The following is a 6435-nucleotide window of genomic DNA, read 5'->3' as shown; positions in this document are numbered from 1 at the left end:
GCCCCTCGCGCGGGAGAGGTTCCCGCATTCTTGACGCGGGGCCAAGTGGAGCAGTGGGCAGGCGCGAGGGGGTGGGGATGCCGCAGCGCTGAGTGTGCGCGCGTGTGTCAGCGCGTCGGGGCACCGAGGCGGGACGCGCCGCCGCGCGCTGCTCCGCGTCGCCCCCGGCCCTCGGCGGGGACGGGAGGGGCCCGATCCTGCCAAGCCTCCCGCCGCGACGCCGTCGCAGGCAGCAGCCCCGGCTCTGCCCCTCGCCCGCCGGTGCCGGGGCTCGCCGCCCGTCCTGTCCCGTGCTCCTCTCCCGAAGGGATGGCGCTGCCCCGTGACCCCCAGATGTGCCCCATGGAGGGACCCCCGGGACGGGCACACCAAGCCGGCAGGAGGTGGGGAGCACCCCTGGGGATGCTGCCCCCCAAAACTGCGTGCACCCCGCAGGGGGGGGACTGGGCCGCTGGACTACAGCCCCCACAATGCATTGCGAACTGCACTGGCCCCACCCACTGCTGGGTGCCCACGGTGCATTTTGGGAGATGTAGTCCCCGGGGGCAGCAGTGGGCAGGAGCGGGCTGGGGTCTGGGATGCTGCAGCGGTGGCACTGCTGGCTGCGCTCGGCTCTCCCGGGAAACCCTGCCGGGAACGGAAACCCTCCGTCTCACCCCCGGGGATGCCACGTCCGGGGCACCCTCCGCTCCCCCGGGCGGCCCCCTGCCCCAGGCGCGGGCGTCCCTGCGATCCCGGCAGGCACGGCCAGGGTGAGGCGCAGACACGGCCGGTTCAGGGACGAGGAGGGAAAGCCCAGGGGTGGAGGGCAGCCGGCTGCGGGGCCGGCGGGCGAGGCCCGGCGTGGGGGCGCAGCACGTCGCCCGGCACGTAAGTCTGCCGCGGGCAGCGGTCGCTCTGCTCTCGCCCGGGCTGGGCCGCGAAACGCCCGAGCCGGCCGCCGCAGCGGGAGCCAGGGAATGGGTCGGGTGGGTTTTACTTTCCCTCTGTTTTATGAGCCTGGGTTCATCCCCTGAGCCAGGTTCACTGTACACCCAGGGCTGGCAACTTGCCCAAGCTTTTATAATAATTATTATTATAATAACAATAATAATAACAACAACAACAAAAACAAGCTGAGTTGTCATCTGACTCCCGGAGCCGGTGATGTAAAGAAAACAGACAAATGTCCGAGAAACAGCCACGCAACGCCGGCCAGAGAAATGGGGTGGCCCGAAGGCGGGGGCCGGCGGAGGCGCGGCGGGCTGGGACGGGGCTGGGAGGGAGGCGTGGGGCGGCCGGACACCGCGAGCCCTGCTCCGCCGCCCTGGGTGCCCGCCGTGCTGCTGCCGCCAGCCGCTGCTGCCCTCGCAGGGCCGCTCGCCTGCGGGACACCTGAGCCGGGCCGGGGTGAGCCGGCTGCCCTGCGCCTGGCCCCGAGCGCAGCCGGGCACCGGGAGCCAACTTCCCCATGTGTTTCGCCCGGGAAAGGAGTCAAATCTCCACTGCCGCCCGGGCCAAGGGGGTGGTGCTGGGCGCGGAGGAGCCGGTCGCGCGTCAGGGGCTGGCGGCGAGGCAGCTGAGCGCGGTGACAGGAGCCGCTCGCCCTGCGTCAGCGGGGACGGAGAGCTCAGCGTCCCAAAGGGCGCCGTGAGCTCAGGGAGCTGAGAATAGCCCTGGCCTCACGCGGGCCGCGGGGAGCGCGGCTGGCACTGCCAAGTATGGCCCCGCACCTGGGCCCGCCGCCGCTGCTATATCCAGAGGCATTCGCCATCCTTCCCAGCGCCCGGGCCAGGCCGCGTGGCCTCGGCTCGCCGGAGGAGCCGGCCCGTCGGCGTCGCGGCGGTGCGATGGGAGCAGCCTCTGCCTGCGCTTGGCATTGCGGGGGGCAGAGCCCCGAGGAGGGGTCCCGGGGCCGAGCCGTGCCAGGGGCTGTCCCGCTTAGCCGGCAGGGCTGGATCGGGGCAGAGGGGCAGCAGCAGCGCTGGGCACCGAGGGGCTGGGACGGGGCACACGGGGGGGCTCAGGACGGAGACCCCTTCGCAAGGCAGGAGCTGTGCAGCCCCGTGCCGTGCTCGGGGGCTCCCCTGCACCGGGTTTGCTGCTGCTGCTGCTGGGCAGGTGCCTCCGGTGGGCTCACGGGCTGCCGGCGCCGCTCGCAGGCATGGGGCGCCCTGGGGCCGGGGCGCCGCGGGTGAGCAGAGGCCACGCTGGGCCGCCTGGACGCGCTGGCAAGGGCCACCAGGACACGTCCCCGCGAGCCGGCAAACACACGGAGCCACTTGTGTGTTTCTAAGGACACGCCTGGGTGTTTACAGCCCCGCCAGCGTCACCGACACAGGCACCGTTGTCCTGCCCAAGGACACCCCGCCGCCCCGCCACGAGGCAGCCGCCCCAGCTGGCCCTGCCTGGCGGGTGGGGGGCTCCGGCCACGGCGCCTTCGTCCCCCAAATTGGTGCGGGGAGGGTGGGGATTGCCGGCTCCTTACTCAGCGCAGCGAGCGATGGCTCACCTGAGCGCGCGGGGCGGCGTGAGTCACCGCTCGCCGCAGTGACTAAGGCAGAGCGGCTCAGCCCTGGGCTGCCCCAAGGGGCTCCGGGGGCAGCAGGGACCCCCGGCAGCGGCCCCGCACCCCCCCCCGTGCGGTGCCTGGCGGGCCGGACCCAGGCGGGCCGGGGCGAAGCGGCTCGGCTGCGCCCTGCTGCCGGGGTGTGCCCCGCGCAAGCCCTGCCGCTGGCCCGGCGCCCGTGGGAACGCTCCCACTCGCTGCCGGCAGCTTCGCAACCGGGCCCCTGGCCGGGCCTGCCGCGCCGGCCCGCGTGCACCGCGCAGCTGGGCCCCGCCGCCCGGGCCCTGCCCGCGGGCACCGGCCCACTCGGAGCCACGCCAGCTCTGCTCCCCACGGGAACGTGGCCGCACCCCTCCCCGGGCCACAGGTTTGGTGGAGAAACCGTAGGATCGCGGAGAAGAGCCCTGCACGGAGAGCGGGGTCCCCATCCCGCCGGCGCTGCACAGCCACCGGGGGCCCGGTGAGCTTGAGTCCTGCTTTGTTCTGCAGCCGCATGAGCAAGAACCTTCCTTTTTTCCTTTCCCCCCTTTCCTCGTCCTCTGTCTCAACAAGGCTGCAGCTCTGCCCTAGTCCCATGACCCCGCAACTGCGAGGGGAATGCAGAGACTTGTGATAAAATCCCCGGTTGCCAAAGCTGTGAAATCAGCCAGGAATTCAGTCCAAAAAGAAAAAAAGAAAAGAAAGAAGCTGCTGCCTGGGGCTGGTGGGGGATTTCCCCAAAGAACGGAGGCCTGGGAATTCCCTTCCTTCGAGGGACAGGACTTCCAAGAACTGGCCCCCAAAAGGTTCAGGGCTACCAGCTCAGATCAGGCGCAGATCGGGCACAGCAGTGCCACGGCGGTACCGTCACCCCGGCCCGGCCCTGGATTAGTCCTTCCCTCCGGGAGGTGCGCAGCGCCCAGGACCCCGGGGAAGTGGCCTCGTGGGACCCCAGGGTCAGCAGCTCCCCTGCGCCGCAGTCCCGCGGCACCCGGGCCGGCTCCATGTGAGCCGCTCACTTCGTGGCCGGCATGCGCCCAGGGGACTAATCCGCAGGGCCCAGGTTAGCTAAGCGGATTGCGGGAGGCTGCGTGTGGCCTGCAGCGGGATTTGTGTAGGTATTTGCTCGTCAGATCGTTTCTCCCAAAGCTGCTCAGCCGTGCGGGGTTTGGAGAACGCTCCCTCTGGAGACAGCGGGAGCCTCCGATGCCACATGGCAATTATGCCCAAGTCTGACTACAATCTTGAACGATTTATTCCCAGGGCAACACAATAAACTAAACACACAAAATCGAGGCTGCTGGGAATCCTGGGATCTCCCCGCTTTTATCTCTGGAGGCTCAAGATACCTTCAACCATGCTTAAAAACGCACATGCTTCCTAAGGCACCGGCTCCTGGGGTCATGGGATGCCCAGGGAAGATGAGCTTCCTTTAAGAAATGAGATGGAGCCGCTGCAGGCTCCCGGCAGGGTGGGAAACAGGGACTGGGGCTCCCCGAGGCTGCGAGGGAACAGCGGTGGCCGGTGGGGAGGGGATGCCCCTGCCCTTGGGGCACGGCGCGCTTTCCCTGCCGACCTGAGCGAGCCAGGCTCAGCCAGCACTGGAGCAGCTGCCCCGCAGCCATGACGTCCCTCAGCCATGACGTCCCTCGGCTGTGGCATCCCTTGGCCGTGGCGTCCCTCGGCCATCCGCTCGCAGCGCCCCGCTGCAGGACCGCGAGAGGCAGATCTGGGGTGAAGCCCCTGCTGCTGTAAAGTCCAGGCTTGGCAGGGCCCAGCCTTGCCCCCTCTCCTTGCGAGGCTGGGGGGCTTCACCCCACGCGGCAGGCTGGGGACGCGGCCCAGCAGGGCTGGCTCAGGGGGCCGAGCGCATGGCTCCGGGGAGAACAATGGCGCGTCCCTTCCCCGGCCCCTCTCCCAGGGACAACAATGGCAGGAGCCGGAGCGGAGCCGCCGGAGCTCGTCTCCCCCCACCCGAGAGCCTGCAGGGGGACGGGGGCGGGGGGCCGTGGTGCGGCGCCGCGGAGGCTCCCTCCCCTGCAGCCCGGCTCTGCTCTTGGCGCGGGGCTGGGGCCTCACGCCCTCGCCCCAGCGCGGGTCTGGTGCAAACGCAGCGCGGCCGGGGAGCGATCCTGGGCAGAGCCCTGCGGAGGGGCTGCGCCGGGGGGGCTCGGTGCTGAAGAGGCGCCAGCGCTGCAGGGCTGGGCTCGCCCGAGGCTGCCTTCGCTGCTGCCTTGTGGGGACAGGGACACCCAGCCCCCTCCCTGCTGCAGGCCCAGCCGCCACCAGCACCTGCCCTCTGGCCGCTTCGGAGCGTGCCAGGGCATCGTCTGCGAGGGAGAAAATCGGCGAGTCAGGCTGAGGTCAAGCGCAGCATCCCCCCCCAGCCGCCTTGCCAGCGGGCTGCCTCCAGCCCCCCAGGAAGGGCTGGTTCCCGGGCTGGCAAACCCTGTCCCCGGGGATCTCTGCTGCCAGGGTAAAAGTGGCTGCTGGCTTCCCACTCTGGGACAATGGGGCATCACCCTCCCGCCGACACCAGTGGTAACAACAGTCCCCTTCACCTCTGGTCCCTCCAGCGTCACAAAACCTCCGTGGGGCTGAATCTTGAATCTCTCCTGACAGTAGCTGTAAAGTAGCTGGTTGGACAGAAGGAAGCCCTGGGGGGAGGGGACTGCCCAACCTTGTTATTAGGCATCAGAGAGTCTCCACTGGGAGCCACTTGGACGCTCAGCTCCCCAGGAGAGCTCACCCCATCCGTTCTGACTGACCTTAACCCCGGTGACAGAGGGACCTCGACTGGGGACAGGTGCCCTGCGCTCTCCCCTCCCCACCGCCTGTAGGGAGGCGGAGGTCCCCCCTTGCAGGCAGGGGATGCAGCAGCAGCAGCAGCGTGTGCAGCGCCGAGCACAGCCAGCCCGCGGGCCAGCGCATGTGAGCACCGGGGGGCAGAGCGGGGACCGGGGGGCAGGGATCGGCACCCCGGGTGGCAGAGCCGGGACCCCGTGGGAGCTCGAGCCCCCGGAGGGGGGCAGGGAGCCGGGACCCGGGGGGAAGGGGCCGGGACCCCCCTCCCCGGAGCAGGTGCGGCCCCGCCACCTGCGGGTCCCGCCGGGGCCGGTGCTGGGGCCGGTGCTGGGGCCGGTGCTGGGGCCGGTCCCTGCCCCCGGCAGGCTCCACCCCGGGCGGTGCGGGATAAAACTTGGGGCACCTCCCCGGCAGCTCCGCGTCAGGGCTGCGCTCGGACCGGCTCCAGCGCCTGGGAGGGGGCACCGCGCCGCGCCGCTCCGCCGGACCCCGGGCCCCGGCCCGACCCTCCGCTACCGCCCCGCCCCCCGGGAAGTTTTGGGGCTTCTTTTTGCCTTCCTGCCGCCGGAGGCAGCTGGACTCCAGCCGCGCCGGGGAACCGCGGGGCAGCGCTCCGGGCTCGGTGAGTGGGGCCGGGGCTGGCGGCGGGCGGCACGGGCCGTCGGGGGGACCGGGCTGTCGGGGAGCCCGGGAGAGGCAACCCGGGGAGCCCGGGCCATCGGGGGGGAGGAAGGGGGGGTGCGGACCGGGGCTGCGATCACTTGGCTTTGCCGGAGCGGCTCCAGAGCGAGCAGGGCGGCTCCACTGCCCCGGGACCGGCGGTTCCCGGTGGGGGTGGGCGGGCGGACAGGCAGGGCCCCCCCGGCCGGCGGTATTCCGAGAATCCATCCCACCCGCCTGGCCTCTCTTTAACCTCGCTTACTCGCGGCTTTTCCTGCCTTCAGGGCACGGGGAGCGCGGCCAGTTCGCCCCACTCCGGCGCCCGGGGACCCCGAGTCGGGCCTGCCCCGGGGGGTCGCCCCGCGCTGTCCCCGCACCCCGTCCCGGGAGGGGGGTGGCCGCTAGCCCGCAGCGCGCCGAGGGGCGAGGAGCTGCCCCGGGCT

The 6435-nt window shown here is 71.2% G+C and overlaps 1 protein-coding gene across 1 annotated transcript in view; it reads left to right on the top strand.

Moving 5' to 3' along the window:
* Positions 1–5799: 5799 nt before the first annotated feature.
* Positions 5800–6435, top strand: part of MIDN (midnolin) — a 15973-nt gene continuing 15337 nt past the window's right edge. Inside the window, exon 1 of the mRNA XM_026064803.1 lies at positions 5800–5954. The gene's annotated coding sequence lies outside the window, so the exon portion shown is untranslated. The remainder of the gene's footprint in view (positions 5955–6435) is intronic.

The sequence above is a fragment of the Apteryx rowi genome, unplaced genomic scaffold (assembly GCF_003343035.1).
Source record: "Apteryx rowi isolate R43461 unplaced genomic scaffold, aptRow1 scaffold_220, whole genome shotgun sequence".
Lineage (NCBI taxonomy): Eukaryota > Metazoa > Chordata > Aves > Apterygiformes > Apterygidae > Apteryx > Apteryx rowi.
Note: the sequence above shows the minus strand (reverse complement) of the source record. Positions and strands in the feature narration are given on the sequence as shown.